The following is a 20,560-nucleotide window of genomic DNA, read 5'->3' on the forward strand; positions in this document are numbered from 1 at the left end:
CATAGGTGTTGGGTCATGTGTTCGTGGCGTGGAGTCCCAAGGATGAGTCTGGCGGCGGCGTTCTGGATTGTCTAGAGTCTATGTAGTAGGCCTCTGTTGATTCTGGCGTATAAGGCGTTGCCGTAGCCCAATCTGCTGGTTATGAGCGCGTGGGTGACGTTCTTTCTGCAGTCGGGGGGTATCCATTTAAGGCTCTTGCGGAGGATGCACAGGCAGTTGAAACTGGTGGATGTGACGGCATTGATCTGGCGATTCATGGAGAGGGAGGAGTCGAGGATGATGCCGAGGTTTCATGCGTGGTCCGTAGGGATGGGTGGATTCCCGAGGGCTGGGGGCCACCAGGTGGCATCCCAGGTGGACGAGCAGGGTCCGAGTATGAAGGCCTCTGTCTTCTCAGAGTTGAGCTTCAGATAGCTGTCCTTCATCCAGGCTGCCACATTCTTCATTCCTTCCTGGAAGCAGAGTCTGGTGTATTTGGGTTTCTTCGTGAGTGAGAGGATGAGCTGGGTGTCATCAGCGTAGGATACTATGCTGAGCCCCTGCTGTCTTACGATGGAGGCAAGGGGGGCCATGTAGATGTTGGAGAGCGTGGGACTCAGCGAAGAACCCTGGGGTACTCCGCAGTCGATATCGGTGGGTTTGGAGATGAAGGGAGGGAGTCTGATCCTCTGGGTTCTGCCGGCGAGAAAGGATTTGATCCAGTTGAGGGCTGCTCCTCGTAACCCTGCGTCATGAAGTCTGGCTGCGAGTGTGCGGTGGGAGACAGTGTCGAAAGCTGAGGAGAGGTCTAGAAGGATGAGGGCCGTGGTGTGCCCCTGGACGAGCCGCATGCGGATGTCGTCGGTGGCGGCGAGAAGGGCGGTCTCGGTGCTGTGGTTGCTGCGGAATCCAGACTGGGAGGTGTCAAGGATGGAGTGTTCTTCCATGAAGGTGGTCAGCTGGGTGTTCACAAGTCTCTCGTTGACCTTGGCCGCGAAAGGGAGGAAGGAGATGGGCCGGTTGTTTTTCAGGTCCCTGTGGTTGGCCGTGGGTTTCTTTAGGATTGGTTTGACCCCTGCCTGTTTCCAGTCTTCTGGGAAGATGCCGGACTTGAAGGATGCGTTGATGGTCAGTCCGAGTTCTGGGGCGATGGAGGCGGCGGCCCTGTGGAATATGTGCAGGGGTCCGTAGGGGCACCTGAGTGGCTTTTCTTCATGGTCTAGGTGGTGTGTTCGACGGTCGGAGATTCCAGGTCATGATTGTTGGTTTATCGGTGGCGTAAGGTGGAGGAGTGGTGTCTTGCATCTGATCGCTGAAGTTGTTATAGAGGGCCTTGATCTTCAGATGGAAGTATGAGCTGAGTTTGTCGCAGAGCTCCTGGGATGGAGTGATGTCCGTGGCTTCGCTGGGGGGTTTTGTGAACTGCTGAATGACGTTGAACAGTTCTTTTGTGTTAGTTGCATTGGTCTGGACCTTGTCTCTAATGAAGGTACGTTTGGTGTCCCTTATGCGCTGGTGGTATTCCTTCAGGGCGCTCCTGTGGTTGGTCCGCGCTTCTGTGGTCTTCTGATTTTGCCAGGTTATCTCTAGGCGTCTGCAGGTGTGTCTGGCTTCATGTAGTTCAGTGGTGAACCAGGCGGCCTTCAGAGGGTGTTGTTTGGCGGGGTGGCGGAGGGGTACGATCGTGTCGGCGCAGCATGAGATCCAGCGGTGACGTTCCGTGGCTGCGGAGTTGGGGTCGGTCGTGGCGCTGGGGGAGTCTTGGAGGAGGGTGGTGATGAGGAGTTCCTCTGTGACCTTGTTCCAGTTCCTACGTGGTGGCCGTGGAGCGGGCTTGGGTGCGGTGGTGGTGTTGAAGGCGAAGTGGATGCAGTGGTGGTCCGTCCAGGGGGGCTAGGTGGTGCGTCTGACCCGGATGTTTGTTCCTCCCGCAAAGATAGGGTCGAGGGTGTGTCTGGCTGTGTGTGTGGGTGAGTTGACCAGCTGCTTCAGTCCAAGGTTGGCGAGGTTGTCGAGTAGAGTGATGGAGTCTGGGCCATTGAGGTTGTCGAGGTGGAAGTTCAGGTCCCCGAGTAGAATGTAGTCCGTGGATGTAATGGCATAGGGTGCGGCGAGCTCGGCGATGGTGGTATTGGTCTGTGTTCGAGGTCCTGGCGGTCTGTAGATTAGGGTGTAGCGTAGCGTGGTACTGGGGCTGGTCTGGATCTGGAAGTTGAGGTGTTCGGTGTTGGAGTGGGGGTCGTTGAGCAGGGGGGTCTTGTGTGCGATGGCGAGTCCCCCTCCCGGGCGGTGGGGGCAGTCCTTTCTCTGGATCTTGTATCCATTGGGGATGGCAGTGGCGATGTCGGGGCCAGAGGTGGCGTTGGTCCAGGTTTCTGTGAAGAAGGCGATGTCGGGCAAGAGGGAGTCAAGCAGGTCCCAGATCTCTATGGCGTGCCGGTGCAGGGAGCGTACGTTGAGGAGGATGCATGTCAGGGGTTCGTTGGTGCATGCGTCAGGCGGGCTTTTGGTGGTCGTCGGTTTTCTGTCGATGGTGAAGGATCTGCGGCAGGGTCTGCATGAGAACTGGCCATGGGTGGTGTTCAGCTAGGATCTTGCGCAGTTGGTGTGTCTTCCGGGGTTGAGTGGGTGGAGGGCGGTAGAGTCGTAGCGGTGAGGCCTTGGAGAGCCAGGGTTCCTGGCGCTGGTCGCAGGCGGGTTGCGGACGGGCGCTGACAGGCTTACCTTAAGTAGGGGAGGGGGGCGGGACTGGAGGAGGGGAGGCGGGTGTGTTTGCGGTGGGCGGGGCCGCAGCAGCGGGAAAACAGTAATAAGGTACGGGGGTAAAAACACCTGAAAAGGAAGGAGCAGGAAACAAGACTGCAATTAATGAAATGGAAGTATACGTTACACCACAGAATCACCCCTAACTAAGAACAGAAAAATAATAAGCAGTGGGTACGCTAAGATATATGCGGAGACCGGGAGAAAATACAGTGAGAAATACAGTGTCACCAGAGTCACCAGGCAGGAGCGCAATCGCCTCTGTCAGCGGCATGCAGCTGGCGTGAACCCTGGCAAGACAGGAGGCTCAGAGCGGAGAGGAGCCTGCGCTGAGTGCAGAGTGGCTGGAGAGAATGCTGTCCTGGACCCTGAAAGCAAATCGGACTAGGTAGATACCTTATTTCTGATGACCATAGCAAAATTAAATATACTCCATACCTAGGGTTGTTTCCCTCATTGTCCTCTCAGCTGCCCCGCCTTGAAATAAGAGTTTCATTTCCCCATGTTTTAATAGGGTTGTTCATTCATACAGAATGTCTTTTTGGCTATAATTAAGGTAACAAAAATGCTATAACACTGTTTTATTATAACTTTTCAACATGCTGCACAGCAGCCACACTGCTTTACAAAATAGTAGCTTAAAGACATTGACAAAGCCAATAGCTCTGGCTAAACACTTATAAGGTGCGAAAGACCAGACCTATTGGCTATGCCAATGCTTTTCTACAGTGCTGTAGAATGCTGCGTGGGATCAGCCACAATAGGACTGCTTGCGTCATGCTCATCTCATCGGCTGAAGTCTTGCTGTGGGCATTCTACCACAACATCCGTTGCTTTTTGACACTTTACCAGATTTACAAGGCGGTAAATCTGTGCCAGCGCCCAAAAATACCGCCATGCAAGAGCAAGCGATAGAATGGCGCTCGAGGATAAATGCTTTTATTTTTCCATGTTTTTGCTTTTCTATGTTACATAAAAAGAGCTAAACACAAATCATGATTGTTTGTGTGCAGGAAGGTGTCCCTTCCTGCACATAAAAAATCATTAATTACTAAAGCGACTAAAGCACAGAACAAAATGTATTCATTTATCCAGAGTGTGAAGGCACCCGGAAGGCTTAGCTGCCCGCCCAGAGAGGCTAGGGATACTAGCGGTTATACAGACTCTGCCGTGCTCCTCTGCACCAGCAAGGCACAGCTCAGAATCTGCCGCTTCTGCTAAGAATAGGTGAGGGGGATGAGGTTGGGGCATGCGGTAGTTGCCGGCAGATTTCAAGGTTATTGAAAGTGATGATTCTGACGTGAGGCAATGGAGACTGACTTTGTCTGTTTGTCTGCACCAGTCTATTTTTCTACCATCTACCAGGCTCACTGTCATGTATCCATTCATCTCTCTTTGTTAGAGGTGCGCAAGCCAATATATATTAATTAGCAGGTAGAGCCAGCCGGAGAAGAGCCAAGCGTATACGAGCCAGTGGGCGAGACGTGAAAATGATCGGCATCTTAATCATACAGTAAACATGATGTAAATGTACGATAATGTCTCTTCAGAATTTCAAAAAAGTGCATTTCTTTAGCGCGTCACCTCAGTACACAAGATTATAGCACTGAATTGAGAGGAAGTTATTAAAAGTGCTTGTTTTAAGCATGAGTTAAAACACTGCCGCTCCTCCTGCCCGACAACAATGCCATTTGTGAACTAAGAGGCATCAGTTGCCATGCATACCCCGAATGTTGCCTAGGGTCTTATTATATTTAGAGTAACATTAAAATCTAGTTCATTAAACAAGAGAAGATTTGTACAGCACGCATCTTGAACGCGCATATTTCAAGGTGACAATAATAAAGACGAAAACGGAAGTGCCGGCAGGCAAGAAAACACGAACGACAGTGGGGGGGAGGGGCAGGGGAGGTTGAAAAGTCACATACTGACGGAGGGGGCGATGGGGTGGGGAGACAGGGAAGAAAATAGTGCCAGGAGTAAAGGGGCCAATAGCCGTGGAAGGATACAAATGATGAATGAGGAGGGACTAACAAGCCTCAAACCAATCGGAAGACATCATTTAAGACAAAACCCAATGGGCAGAGAGTGGGTGGAGCTTCCACGAAGCTTCCACACTACAGTATATACTGCATGCCTCGCAAAGCAATGGCAGCGCATTTGCGCTGCAACACTAGGCGAGACCTAAAAATGGAGTTTGAGTTGAACCATGAAACCATGAATGTGTACTAAAATGTGAAGTACAATACAGCAACTAGAAAAATGCAGCAACAATCTCATTGAATCAGTGATGACAATGATGACAACTGTAAAGTCAGCATGATTACCGCAAACCTATCAATATTTCAGCAAATTATAATACAGCATTTTAAAAAATCATATAATCGACCATCTTAACACTAACCCACTACGTAAATATTTATTTGCCCCCTTCTACCCTAATGTCAACATACGTGGCAGAACAAAGATGTTAAAATAAACAATATAGGCTACTGCATGAATGTAACACAGCATGCTGGCTGGAAGAACTTTGGAAAGCAGCAAAATGGCTTCCTCTGTGGTTTACTCAAGAACAACGCGTCATACAAAATAAACGGTGTACTTAATGCTGCATGCTGTGGGAAGTGAAAATATACACACATTGAACATTATGAAATGGCAGCAATATTTGAAAAGATGGTATTGAGGCCTAGCTGAGGTCTAGTTTAATGTAAGCCAGAAAACAGATTAAAACACACCATAGCAATTTATAGTATCAACAGTTTCTATTGCTCCATGTTAATACATAGATATAATTCAAGTGTAGAATAAATTCCACAAAATCCCCTCTCTGATGATTACATCATCACTAAACTAATATAATGCCTTATGTATCACTTCTGTCTCTTGTATCTTGATTCATCCAGCTTATCTGGTAGAGACCTCTAGCTGCAGATTCCACACCTTTGAATTATCCCAATGCATCAAACTGGATCCAGAAGTTCTTTAACCATACCCGTACATGTTGGTAGGTGGCATTGTTCTGCTCTGCTTCATCGGGGTCATCCATGCCATAAGTGATGTATGCTGTACCTATATAGATGCCTCCACAGCTCGCTGACATCAGTTTTCTTTCCATGTAAGGCAGCAAAGAGAGCTACCCTTTCTTGACTTTTTGTCAATGCTATTCGTGAGATATCCATTGCCATGTGTACGAGGAATGTACCCTAGGGATGTGGTTTTCAAGATATGTGGTGCCTGTCACAGGCGGATGTCTGTGAAAGATCCACATTTGGTTATTCTATGGTGCTTGAAACCGGACCACGACTCCAAGACTGGCGGAGAGTGCCATACCATAAACCCAAAGGTGCTGCAAGAACGTCCCGGTAACATGGAAGGTCTGGTGACCACTTGCCAAGCCACTCCCAATGTTCGTCATCCCAGTCTAAGTTGTCGGGTTAGTCCCACAAATGGGAGAAGTCCAAGAAAGTAAAGCAGTGTTCAATTTATCTTCCCTAGTCCAAGTCATTGGACGAGGTCCGGGACACTCTAGCCCTCGCTCCACTGTGGAGCCTCTGTCAGGGTCTGATCTGTGTCTCCCAGAATCTCCTGGAGAAATAGCAACCCCGGCCCAACTCAATGAGCGCTATGAGGCCATGCACCTCATATTTGGCTAGCCTGACCCACCAGTAGTGCCTTTGGGGCCCTATCAGTTCGGAAGAGGACTGTACTGGATGTGTGCTGGACGGTCCGCCCTCTGCACCAGTTGTGCACCATGGATCGAGTGCTGTATCCAGGGTGACTCTACGTGTGAGACCATGACCTTCCCCAGAGTCGGCTCCAGTTTAGTCATTCCTCATGCTTTCAACTCACTACAGTGCCACAGGCTCCATTCTCAAAGAGAGCTGGATTGGCGTTGTCTGACTCCATGCCAGCTGTATCATGCCATCCGAAAGGAACTTATGCCTTTTTCTTTACAGGCCTTGGGAGGTTGACGATTGGGAGGGGTCTGAGGACCCTTAAGGTTACCATCCCCCCCTTTAATGAACCAAAGGACAACTGGTACAAGGAAGTGAAGGATATCAGAGCTTTGGGCACCTCATCAGACACTTGCCTGATCTCTCCTCTTACTATGGCTATGGAGGCGGGTGCCTCATTTACTATGGTGGTGCAGATGGTGGCTGAGGTCTTGGACCTTCACTTGCCTTCGCCGGCAAACAAGATGAACTTCTTTACAGACATGCTTCTGCCAAAAGTTGCCCCCTCTGATCCTCTACTCCCATTTAATAAAGCCCTTACAAGTGTCATGCTTGGAGCCAGGTCCAAGTCCTGCCTATGAGCACTGAACAATTGCCCAACATCATTGCCTTAATGTTTGGAACCTCGTTTCCTCACCCAACACCCCACTCTGGAGAACTTGGTGGTCCAATCCTCCACCTCCAAGATAAATTACAGCATGTTCTTTACCACTCTATTGGATAGGGAATCCAAAAGGATGGACACATTTGGCAAAAAAAAATTATCTTCTGCCAGCCTAGCACTCCGGTCGTGGAACACCATGTGCCTTTTCGGCTGATACACCCACAATGTGTGGGACTTGGTTACATAAGCGCTGCCCATAGTCTCATAGGAAGCCCATGCCATACTCACTCCAACAATTGTTGATGGGTGAGATGCAGCAAAGGTTACCATTGGATGTGGACTTGACTTGACTGATTTGCTAAGCTGAGCAAGTGCATTGTCAGTGGCACTTATACGCCACACATGGCTGAAAACCACTGGCTTTTCAGGTGATGTTCAAGCTTCCCTCATGGAACATGCTCTTTGATGGCTCTATCTTCTTTGGTGAAAAGACCGACTCAGCACTGGAGTGCTTTAAATAAAGAGAGCAGAGCTACACCCAGATCTTGACACTATCCATGGCACCCGACAACCCTAGTCTGCCTTTCACTGTTTTCGTGGATTCAAGCGGGGCTACAAACTGTGTTCCTTCAGGCCTAGCTACCAAGGTCAACAGGCTTCCCTGACTTTTTGTGTCTACAGATGCGGCTCCCACAGACCATGTGGAACCAATAGATAGAGGTCGGCCAGTTACTACTCCTCCTGAAACTTCAGACTCTAAATCACTTTAGTTTGCCCTTATATAAGCACGGGGACTCAGTGAGGGGCAAGTTTTTCCAGCACCTGCTCCACTGGCAGTCCATAACATCAGAGAAGTGTTTTTTTTCTTTTTAAATCGCTCCAAGAGGTTACTCCATTCCCTTTCTGAAAACTCCCCTACCTATGCCACCCACTTACGACAAGCTGACAGAGGACCATCTCTGCTTGTTCCTCCAGGAAGTGTCTGCCCTTTTGGCCAAAGGGGCTAACAAGAAGGTGCCAGCATCAAAATTAGGACGTGGTTGCTATTCCCGCTACTCTCTGGTGCCCAAAATGGATGAGGCTTCCTTCCCATTCTAGACCTGCACCTTCTCAACTCCTTTCTCAAGAAGGAAAAGTTCAAGGTCTTGTGTGTCCTGGAACCTGGAGACTGGATGGTAGTGTTGGGATGGAAAAGTATTCTGCATGGCAAAGACGTTTACCCTACCCTGAGTGCCCAACTGTGTTGTTGTCTGTGTGAGAAGTTGGCCTGATATATGATGTCACTAGTTCTAGTGTACACCCTGTATCAGTCCAAACAACCCTTATGTGGATTGGTTGTAAAGTCAACCTTATAGACCAGCTATCCTAGTGGTAGCATGGACAAGAGCAGTCTCAGGCTAAACTCTGTATGGCATGTGAAGCCAGCTGTTATACCATATGTAATCCCTTGAATACCAAATGAAAGGACACCATATACTAAGTAAGTGGTATAAGAACCACTGTCACGAACACAGGATAGGCCTAGGCCTAGGGAATCGCTGGGGCTACACTATACTACCAAAGGTTAGGAAGTGGGAGGCCCACGGGATTCAGGTGCAGAGTGGAAACACTCACGCGTAATGCGTAAAAGTCGATAGAAATAGTAGTTATTAGAATTTAACAGTTTTAGGACACTTCTGGAATAGCTAGGAAGTCGAGACTTGGAAACTAGACCCTAGGATAGTCAATACCCCTGTGAGCACCGGAGTACTCAAGTTACCTAGCCCACGGGCTGCGGGTGCATAGGTGTGAACTTGCGTCGGGTTTCGTCGTTGACTCCTATGGATGCCTGAAGGAAAGTTGCTGACAGGCAGTCAGTGAAGAGTGTCCGGTGGATCCCAAGGATGGAATCAAGAAGGAAGGATACCTGCAAGCAGAAGGGACAGAGTCTAGGTCACCAGCCAGGAGCCGGGAAGGAACCAGGCGATGTCGTGAAGATGCAGGTGAAGAGGTGAAGCTTGTCGCAGCAGCCATGGGTACCAGGAGGCGTCAAGGACGACCAGGACCAGGACCAGGAGGTGAGCTGTCCCACGAAGGCTCTTGCTGTCGGCGGCGTAGAAGTCGAGTTAGGACCCAACAAGCCTTGGCAAGCGGAACCCACGCAGGATGGAGGACTTGCTTCTGGTGCAGACCAGGAAGGTCTGGGGTGCTTCTCTTTCACAGAGGAGCGGGTGCCAGTCTGGAGGAGCCGGACCAGCAAGATGAAAACAAAGGTTCGTCGTTGCAGAGGTCACTAGCCAACGGGCCAGCAACCGGACAACACGTAGAGCAACTCAGGTGCAGAAGGGCCCCACGCAGAACACGTGAAGTGCGGGGAGCTGATCTTCTTTGCAGATGGTGCTCGGGATGGGGGCTTCTCAATTCCCCAAGCACAGCCTCAAGGAAGCCTCAGAAGTCGCGCTAGTCGGGTACTGGACACTTTTCCCAAGTCGCTGGTCCCACGTCCCTCGTCGCCTCCACGGGTCTCAGCTTCGATGTGGATCTGGGTCAGAGGTGTCTGGAAGTCTCGGCGCTGGTCAGTCTCTGCAGTCGTCCCTCGTAGGATCAGTCGCAAAGCAAGCAGCGGTTGCTGGATGGTGCCTGGTTGCCCAGGGTGGTCACTCCTTGGCCACAAGGAAGATTTCTTCAGTCTTCTTCCTGAGGTCGAATGTCAAAGGTCCAGAGTTTCTGTTCAAGTTGCAGATTCATGTTAATCTAATTTAGCAGGGCTCAGCTACCTACTGATATACTGGGCTAGTGGCCTGGGCTACCTGCAAGGTCCCTCCTATGGGTGGGACCAGGAAGGGGAGTGGTTACACCCCCTTTCCTTTGTCCAGTTTCGCGCCAGAGCTGGGGCTGGAGTGCCCCAGCGCCGGTTTGAACTGGACTATGCTTGGGACACCTTGTGTGCCCCAGGCAGTGTCTCATTCCTTTCAGCCCTCCTTGCCCCAATACACTAAAGTCTGTCTGGGGAGGTGCTAGCACCTCCCCAAGCAGGAAACCTATTGTCCAGGCCTCCCTGGCTGGGAGGGCTCCCAGCTGCAGGAGGTCAGACTCGTGTCTGTGGCAGCAGCATCCATTTTGTGATGCTGAGGCTTTGGTCAGAGTTAAACAGCAAAGTAGGATTCAACATGTCTTCTCCCTCTAGAAGGGAGGAATAATATCCTCATTGCCAGAAATGGTATGGGGGTATTATTCCAAAGTGTTAGACACCTTACACGACATGTTTTGATAAAGCCAAACCATAGTTACCATAACTGTTTAAGATTATAAGGCACTTTAAGAGTATATGGTAGGCTATATCATAGAACAGCTATAAGGACATGGTTCCGAAAGCTGCAGACAGGCTCAGCTCATGCTAGAGCACCATCTCACATGTTACCAAGGACTCTGCCTCCAGGATTGTTAAGGCCTGCCATAGGAGTGGCTGATAGATACACATGTGTCTATATATAGGGTAGGTATAGGAATACTACACCTAAGCAAGGGGTGATTACACGACCTTGACCCAGCTGAGTGATCAGCCAGTTGTGTCTGATTGGAAGGCCAGGCCAGGGGTGGCATAATACATGCTGCAGCCCCTGGGAGGCCTAGGGTACACCTATGCCCTGGGTACCTAGGGTACACTGTACAGGGTCCAATAAGGTGATCCTTACCAATTGGGTATGTACCTAGGTGTTAGAGTCGGGGGTCTCTGGTTGGCGCAAGGTTGCCCTTGTGTCAAGCAGGAACCCTCTCCTCCACGTCAGGGCGCAGGATAACCCCCCGCGAATGACCCTTGCTCACCCTCTAGGTGCGTGGCGTGAGCAGCCAAGGCGATTCCTCAGGCGTTGTTGGTTAAGCACTTACAATCATACACACAGTAAATACATCAATCCCCCCCAGAAACGGACACCAGACTTGGATATATAGAAAAATACGCTTCTTTATGTAAAAATAAGGATATATATCTCAGCAGACTTATCACAAGACCAATAACGTTTTCGCTAGGCCACCAGATTGTAAAGCAGGCAAATGTTCGTTGTTCGTAGCTTCAACTGGAGACCTTGTAGTCTCTTGCAAATGTTACTTGTGGTTCCAGTACTCACAGAGATTGGCTCCTGCGAACGGGGAAATAAGGCGTTGCGGGCCCCGAGCCCGATACTGGAACTTCCTTCGTGATGTGGAGAGTCGGCACAGGTCGGTGCGACTCTCAGCTTGGGAAGTGTTCTTGGGTCCTCAATCAGCAGGTGTGGGCAAGTAGGCAGGCGCGGCCAGCGACCCTTTAGCACGGCGGTGCCGGAGGGTCTCCACAGCGGGGGCGGCGCGGCCTGAGATGTCCGGGGATAGCGAAGCGGGGTCGCAGGGCACGGTCAGTGCAGCTGGATGACCCGGCGTAGATCACAGTCGTCGAACGGTTTCCGGCGGGAGGGGTGATAGCGCGGTCAGCGCGCTCCAGTAGCAGGCGGTGACAGGGATGCAGGCGGCCTGGCCCGGGGACAGAGAGCGGCTCTGGACGGAGCGGGGCTCTCACGGGTTTGAGGCAGGCAAGCTTCTGAGTGTCACGGCCCTAGGAGGGGCGATGAGGGGCGCAGTCTCTTTCCAGCGGGATGCACACACGGCTCGAATTGGAGGACGAGCAAAAGCACAGAGAACCCACTGGTCCTGGGGTTCAGTTCAGGGGGCAAGCTCAGATCAAGCCCTTGGAGAATGTTTAAAGCACAAAGCAGCAAAGTCTTTTCAGTAAGTCTCTTCCTCTCCTTTCTCAGCAAGGCAAGCAGCAGGCCAGCTCCTCCAGCGTCTTCTTCTCCTTCTAGTCGGGCAGAGGTTCTTTGTGGTAAAACAGGATTCCGATTTCTTAGGAGCCAGGCTCCTACTTTTATACCATGATTCTTTTGTTCTTTAGGGCCAGGAGGCCTGGGCCTGGCTCAGTCCAGTTCTGGAGCACTTTGTTATGGTGACTCTGCTCTTTCCTTTCAGCAGCAGGGCAGAGACATCAGCCGCTCCACAGGGGGCGGCGCCGGCTTTGTGGTGGCAGAGCACAGGTCTATTCAAGAGTCAAGGTGTACTCCTCCCACCCATCCTGGTGTCACCTCTCTACCCACCACCTGGCAGCCAACCTGTCTCTGGGGATTCCCCAACCCTGCTCCTTACTGTTGCTAGGCAGAACACACACACACAGCAGAGGCGGACTGAAATGGCCAGGTCAGTAAATACTAACTTTCTAAAAGTAGTATTTACAAACCCAGGATATTAAAATAAACTTGACTACAAGAAGTATTTTATTATTCTGAGTTCAGGCATACTAAACTTGACATTCTACCATGCTCTCTGAGTCCACTGGGGTCACAACGTGTAGTGACTCCAGCAGCCCATTCTGGCCTATGGAGAGCAGGTAGCCTTCAATAGTGAAAAACGAAAAGGGCTGTAATTCACTACTAAGACATGCCACACACATCAGGGCATGTCCTACCTTAGGCCTACAATGCACCCTGCCCTTGGGCCTACCAGAGGGGTGGCTAATATGTAGGTAAGGGAAGGTTTAGGGACTGGCAAGTGGGGGCACTTGCGCAGTCAGCGCGACGGTCCCGAACCGCGCCCAGGGTCGGCGGTGGCAGACCCTAGACACATTTTACAAGGCCGCTTCTGTGGGTGGCGCAACCAGCGCTGCAAGCCCACCAGCAGCATTGGCATTCACAAGCCCTGGCACCCCTGGTGCACTTTACTGGGGACTGACAGTGAATCCAATAAACCAATCAGGGACATCAATTACAGGTACACTTTACTTAGGGAGCACTTGCACTGCGGCACGGATTAGCCGTGGCGCAGTGCCCTGAGCGGACAACACCAGCAAAACAATCGAGGCACACCATCAAAAAGTGGAAGGGAACTCACGCCAAGGTGCCAGGTCTAACACTAGGGTACATGGAGTCCATTTTAAAGAGAGAGCAGACAGCCTGAGACCCTGAATGGCAGGATCTCAGGCCAACTAAGTCGAAAAACCAGCTAGACACTAGGCAAAAAGTTGGGGGTAACCATAGTCAGATATCCACCTTCCTACACAGTCTGGATAACAAATGCTGACTTTTTTGTCATAGGTAAACATGGGTTGTGTGTATGAACCATGACATAGGCTTGTCTCATGGACTGCAGTCTTGTTTAACTGGGAGGAGTACCCAAAGTGCTATTCTCATAGTGGTGGAAGGCTACTGCCTTCCCCAAGAGTTAAACCGCACAAGCACGGTGGTGCCAGCATACCGTGTGATGATTAGGAGTAGTGAACAAGTTTTCTTACTCTATCATTGGAGTAAGGCCTACTGGCTTACTCACCTTTTTAAAAGTTTTTCTGCTGTGTGTTTAACTCAGCCTTAGCCGACTTCAGGGTGAGGAAGAAGTGACTGCCTAAATAAAACAGGTATTGAGTACAGGGAGACTATAGTATTAGCAGAGTGCGTGAGCTGCATGTGGAAATGCTGTTGGTAGAAAAGTACATGGGCATAATACTAGGCAGTGGAGTGTTCTGTGAATGTATGCTGAGGGAAGAGATGCCTGCATGGGTGCATTACAAGCGTGACCTTGGGTTCCATTTTGGGGAGCGCAGGCCTGCCTGGTGAAAACAGGAGTAGCAGAGGAATCTGATCCAGACAGAATTGTGTATTGCTGTATTCCTGTAAGCTCGGTGAGACTAACACTGACTGAGGGGAGTTGAGTTGTCCCTGTGCATTTCAAAGGGCTCTTTGGTTCAGTGACAGATTACAGGGAAAGGGCTGGACACATCTCAGGAAGAGGAGTTGATGCTTATAAGGGAATCATAAAAGGTAGGTCTGAGGACCCGGGATTAACCTTTGATGCACAGATCACTGTGGCTGATATTCAAGTGTGAACTTCAGTCACTCCCATGAATCTTGTTGGGGTTTAATGAGCTTTGGAGTCATACCTGCTGTGATAGACATCTTTCTTATGGAAGGATGAGAGGAAGAGATGCCCCTATCAAAGAAGCAGAACCCCAACATAAAACTTCAAAAGGCCAGAACCTAATCCCATGCAGTGTCTGAAAAAAACTATAAGTAGAGGGGTCTGATCCACATACTAGCAGCCAGCCGGGTTGCACGAGGAGGGAAAGCTTTGTAAGACTTCTGCCTGTGACCAGGGCTAGAGTCCAAGCGTGCTAGATTCCCTGCTGGGTGAAGGGAAATCACCCAGGATAACCAACATCATCTGAAGCCTGGAGCACCAATTCCTGCCAGCTCGTGAAGACAGGTGTGCCTGTGAGGTAGAGGAGCTTGTTGGTGGGAGCGAGGTTCAGAGAGTAGCCCAAATGTGTAAGACTCCTTAGCAAGGTGTGAGGAACTGTGTCAAACTGATAGGGCTGTTGCCTGTCTGCTGCTTTGTGAACTTTAGATGACCCCATATGCTAGGAGGGGCCGCCGTGCACGAAGGGCAGTGCTGAATTGATCAGGCTGTCTCCTGTGTGCAGAGTTGAGTGGCAACCCCATAGGCCAGGAGGGTCCACCGTGTACCAAGTGCTTGAACAGCATTGATAGGGCCATCGCCCAAGTGTGGGACATTGCTGTGATCCCATGTCCAGGAGGGGCAATGGAGGAGGCAATCTGAGGCCAGCATGACCAGACAGTGAGGTTGGTTAGAGCTCATCCTATTGTCTTAAATCTCTATTGCTACCGGTACCAAGCAATACATTTGTACATATTTTATGTTTACTGCGCAATAAGCAAGAAATTGTAATTATTATTAATGAGGAATTAGCAGACTGCTTATTTGAATGTTCTAAAAAAGGAAATAATAATACCAACAAAGAAAATTGCCCTAAGGCATACTAAATCTGTTACTCAAGTTAGAAAGATTGTTAAAAAGGAATCACAAAAGTGGTGGGATGTAGTCAACCTTAGACAATATATAGATATTAGTAGGATCCCATGAGGATTGCGCATAAATAGTTTGACAGAAGTAGAAAACTCTACACAAGACGAATAGTGGGAGAAAAAGCATTCTAAAAAACATCCAGGGACTTAATGCTTATGCTAATTGAGCAAGCACAGAGTGTGATGTAGAATTTGAACAAGGATATAGAACAAACTAAACAAGAGATAGTGAATCTAAAACTTCAGGAAGCCCCCCCCCCCCCCCCGCAAAAACTACAACTTTTTGGAACAATTATTAGATAAATATCAAGAAGGGATCATAGATAGGAAGAAAGCCAAATTCCAGAGAGACGACAGAGACTATTGGTTAGATCTACTCTTTTGCCAGAAAATGTTATTCTACATTTAATAACCAACAACCAGTTCAGAAAACCGTATCAGTGGATAGTGTGGCATCCTTCAGTGCATATAGTGTAGAATTGTGAGAGACAATTGGCAACAGTGGGAATCTGAACTCTTCTAGTTCTTTTTTAGACAAATTAGAAAGGATGCACCTTGCAGAAATGATCCAAAACAGGGAACACAAAAATCTGCTAGCTCAGGAAAATCAAGAGGGAAAAGAGTGGAGACAAAGCAGCATCCAGGTCAGAACACATTCTCAGGTGAGAAATTACAAAAAAGAATCTCCTTCCAGGGAAGCGTATCTACTACACCTTTTGACTCTGAACCCTCTAAACAAGATACCAATATAGTATCAAATCTTTCAGATACAATTCTCACCAAACATAAAATGGATGGTTTTAACAAAGGACAGTATTTTGCCCCTTCAAGACATGCTGACACATTTGAATTGATAACTGATATAAATGTATAAAATCACTAGGATCTTAAAACTAAAAAAACTTCTTTGCAACCAAACCTAAACCTCCAATTCAAGTCAGACTTACTCGTAATATCTCACACATGACTAATCTGGACTTACATGTAACTCAGGTGCTAATGAGCTTATCTGAATCTATTACACCTGATATTGAAAATTTGATCCAGGAAATGGGAATCAAGGAAGATATAATTCATGAGGGCAGTCTGTCTAACAAATCCCATTTTGTGCCAACTTTGTCCAAAGACATTGCTGTAGATATGTTCTTTGATTTAATGTTAAATAAGATTGATAGTATGTTGTAAAATATTAGGAACAATAACCTTACAATAAATGAGAAAAAGCACTGGCTGTATTGAAAAATGATGATAACATAATCATACATTAGGTTGACAAAGATGGAAATTAGGTTGTGCTGAACTTTGAAGATTATAATTGTGAAACTCTGAAACAGTTGTTTGTGAGTACAGTCTATGTAAAGTGCAAAGGGGCCAAGTACAATATTATTCAATTAAAAACATCTACTTTGTTGAAGAAATAGTATAACTTGGGCTTCCTGGACATAGAAGAACTGCAGTACTTTGACAATAAAAGCCCTAAGATACCTATTATTTACTTGCTACCCAAAGTGCACAAAGGGGGTAAGATTCCCACCTTGCTGGCCCATAATATCTGGCATAGGATCAGTGACAGGGAGACTGTTAGAATATGTTAATCTGTTTTTGGCACCATTAGCGACAGATTTAGTATCTTACTTGAAAGACAAAAAAGACTTACTTAAAAAATTACACAGTATTCCTTGGGATAAAGAATTCTGGTTCGTTACTATGGATGTCAAACGTCTCTATACCTGGAGAAGACACCAAGATGGCCATAGAGCCTTAGAATATTTCTCTGTAGGTATATCTGCTAGCTTCTTTAGCTATGTGAAAATGATCATAAAATTCATGTAATTGCTCTTTCCATTAACTATTTTTTATATACAGATGTACTGTATCACCAGATATGTGGCACGTCGATGGATGCCAGGTTTGCTCCCTCTTATGCCAACTTATTTTTGGGTTGGTATGAGAGAGACCATGACTAGAATAAGGACAAGCACACAGGACACATACATGTACCAATATGGGTCCGTTATATTCAAAATATTTTCATGATATGGGATGGTACCGAGGAAGAACTTTTGACTTACCACACATATTTGAATACAAATAAAGTAAATATACATTTTTATGGGGAATATATAAAAAAAAACATTACATTTCTTGAATTGAAAGTCTACATGAAAAACCAAACCCAAAACACTAGATCATTTAGGAAAAAAACAGCGAGCAATAGCATTTTACACTTTCAAGTGGGGCACCCACACAACCAAAAGTGAAACATACCATATAGTGTACTTCTTAGGCACAAAACGACTTGCTCCAATGAAGATGACTGCCGCCTAGAGAAGTGTGGAGCCTTAGAAAGACTTGCTGCAAGGGAATATCCACCTAATATTCTGTCAGATTCAGCTAAACGAGTCCAGACTATATCTAGGGACACTCTTCTTAACACTGGCAATTGTAAATAAATGAAAACACAACAAAGGTTAGATCAGAAAGTAAGATTTAAAACTAAGTTCTGTATCAAAAATAGCAAATTATTCAATATGCTAAAGGGGCAATTTTACTGACAGACACAACTCTGCAAGGTACTTTAAGCACAGCACTAAACCTTTGTTCAATTTTAGATGAGCTCAGACTCTGATGAATAAATTGAGTACTAGTGAACCATTATATTTGCACCAAGGGAAATCAAGAATTGTCTCTCAGAAAAACCCTCTGGTAACTACAAATGTAACAACTGTGTAGTTTGTCAATATATCCCAGACAAAACAAAATGTGTTATGGAATATGATAACAACAAACGATTTCCTTTTAAATTGTTATTTCTTTGCAATATTGCTTTTTGTGTCTATGTGTTGACATGTTCATGCTGAAAGCGGTACGTTGGATCAACTATCTGTCCTTTGAAGGAGAAAGTAAAAGAACATATTTAGTTCACTAACAAAATCTATAGCAAATCACATCAATCAAACAGATTAATGCAAATTACAGAGGAGGAGACTGGATCCTCAGATTGCATCAAAGAGAGGCATGGTGGATATACACTTTGCATACAGTTGACTTTGGGCTGAATATTGATAGAGAACAGTACACCACCTTATAAATCCTGAATTTACACCCGATCCACAGTTAGACAGTATTACTTACTTAGGGCCAGATGTACGACCCTAACTTGCGGTCACAAACGGGCAACTGGCCTGTTTGCGACTGCAATTTAGGGCATGGTAATGTACAAACCTCATTTTGCAAATAGGTAATTTTTACCGATTCGCAAAATGAGGTTTGCGACTCGCTATTAGGAAGGGACTTGCCAAGGGCGTCCCTTCCTAATAGCGGCTTTGATTTGTATGTATTAATGTTCTGCAACTGCAATTGTGGTTCCAAAACACTCGTAACTTACCACCTATTTCAAGTAGGTGGTAAACCATTCACAAAAGGAAAGCTGAAAAATTTACTTTTTCTTTTTTTTTTTAAATGCCTCCCATTTTCCTTTGGAGAAAACGGGCTGCATTTTTTTTTTACAACTGCTTTATTTAAAAGCAGTCACAGCAGGCCACCATCCCTGGGAGTGCTAGCCATTAATATTCATGAGGCATGCAATTTGCGACCCCATTGGGAATCACAAACAGTGTCTTAGACACTGTTGTACATTAAGTTTAGCGAGTCACAAATTGCGAGTCACAATTTTGCGACTTGCTAAACTTAATGGTCGTAAATCTGGCCCTTGGTGTCTGATGTTTAGGACTCTTATATCAAATCTTAAATTTGCAGCTCATGTACTTTTCCCCTAGGATCCAGCCTTATTACATTGTTACCTAGTGCTTAATAAGCCCTTGCTTTATGTTCCTCCAAAGGAAAGCTCAATTCGCACTACTTATTATCTAGTACTTCACTAAACATGACCTCTTCGATATTAATATTAGATCTACTTACGTATATAAGTGGATTCTGTCTGCTCTTCCTGCTTGCTTACTCATCCGCACATCTCCGATTTTCCTGGAAATTGAAATGTGAAGTGGATTCACTCTTGATAGAATGATTGATGAAACTTAGAAAATAATTCTGTATATTAGTTAACTAATTTTCAGATGACAACTTACTCCAAGAGGCCTTAATACACTCTACTATCGCTTTGAAAAATTAGGTGCTTTAGGAATGCTATCCAATTTTAGTAATTCGCTTCTAATGTTCATATTTTTAAATTTTTATGGAATCACAATTATAAATTCTTAATTTCCCTGAGAGTACCAGTAGTGAATTACAACTGCCAGTATAGTGTAGGACATACATTGTGACATTGACATATTACATCTTTACAGATCTAATTTTACTCAATTAGCGTTAGCACACTTGACTACATGCTCATACCCATGCGAGTTTGATCCCCCTTTCTCCCTATAATTTTGAAAGCACAGAAAATACTCCTAATGTGTTAAAATATTCTTCATTTTCAGTTTAAGTTTTAATTCTTATTATTGTGATCATGCCATCATTCGTAATGTGAGGGGGAACTATTGTTAGAATATTAGCAGTCGGTGAGAGGTTCTTCAGCGCATATGGGCCGCTACACTAGACTCATCAGCTCTTTAGTATAGCTAGTTGTACCCTAAGCATTGGTACATTTGACTTAATGATGGTATTATCATGCCCTAAGATGTAAGTTTGATCCCCTTTATTGATTAGTAATTGGAAAGTAGAACTAGTTTTCCTAACATGATAAATTTTAACTCTCATTATTGTGATTATGCCGTCTTTCTTACCATGAGGCAGCGGTTTTCAGACTATTAGCAGTCAATGATAGGTTCTTTAGCATATACTGACAAGGTGGACATGACCCATCAGCTGTTTAGCAAAGCTCCTTTCTGAGCTTTCATTATAATCTGTGATAGGTCACTTGATTTCAGGTGCTCTGCATCAGTAATTTTTTCAGCCAGTTCACGGAGATGCAACGTTTATTGTTTCAATTAGCGCTGGATCAAAAGACACCATGGAGAACATTCTCGCTACATTTTTTTTTTTTTTTTTGAAAATTTTATTGAACAATAAATCAATTACAAACATGGGCCTACAACCACCAGGGCCGGCCGCTAGATTCAGAAAGGATCATACAGTTGTTAAGGCAGTAGTCGACTCCCGGGGCCCAGCCCCGTACATGGCTCCGGATAGTCCTAGGGAAGCAGGATACATAGGTTTAACATAAATAACAACTAAAAACAAAAGGCGAGGCATAAGGGCAAAAAGTGTGGGTCGGGCTACATCCGGGGGACTCTACTTCAGACCTTCAAATAGCTATCAAGAGGAAGGAGTACTGATAGGTCGGGGGGGGGGTCCCGGGAGAGGAACGTCTATATTCGGTTATTCCAAAAGTCGCAAGGAACCATCAAGGGTCAGGGGGACAAAGCAATATCGGTGTCCACTAGGGGGGGAGTACATATACCCCCACGATACGCGTTCCATTGCCCCCAGATTCTACCCCATGCCCCCGGTTTACCACGAGCCACATACACAGTCTTCTCCCTGAACATGCACCAGTCCATGTTCTCCTTCCATACGGACACGGTGGGAGGCCGCTGGGAACCCCAAAGCTGCGCTATATCTCTCTTGGCAATCAT

Source organism: Triturus cristatus, chromosome 8 (assembly GCF_964204655.1).
Source record: "Triturus cristatus chromosome 8, aTriCri1.1, whole genome shotgun sequence".
Lineage (NCBI taxonomy): Eukaryota > Metazoa > Chordata > Amphibia > Caudata > Salamandridae > Triturus > Triturus cristatus.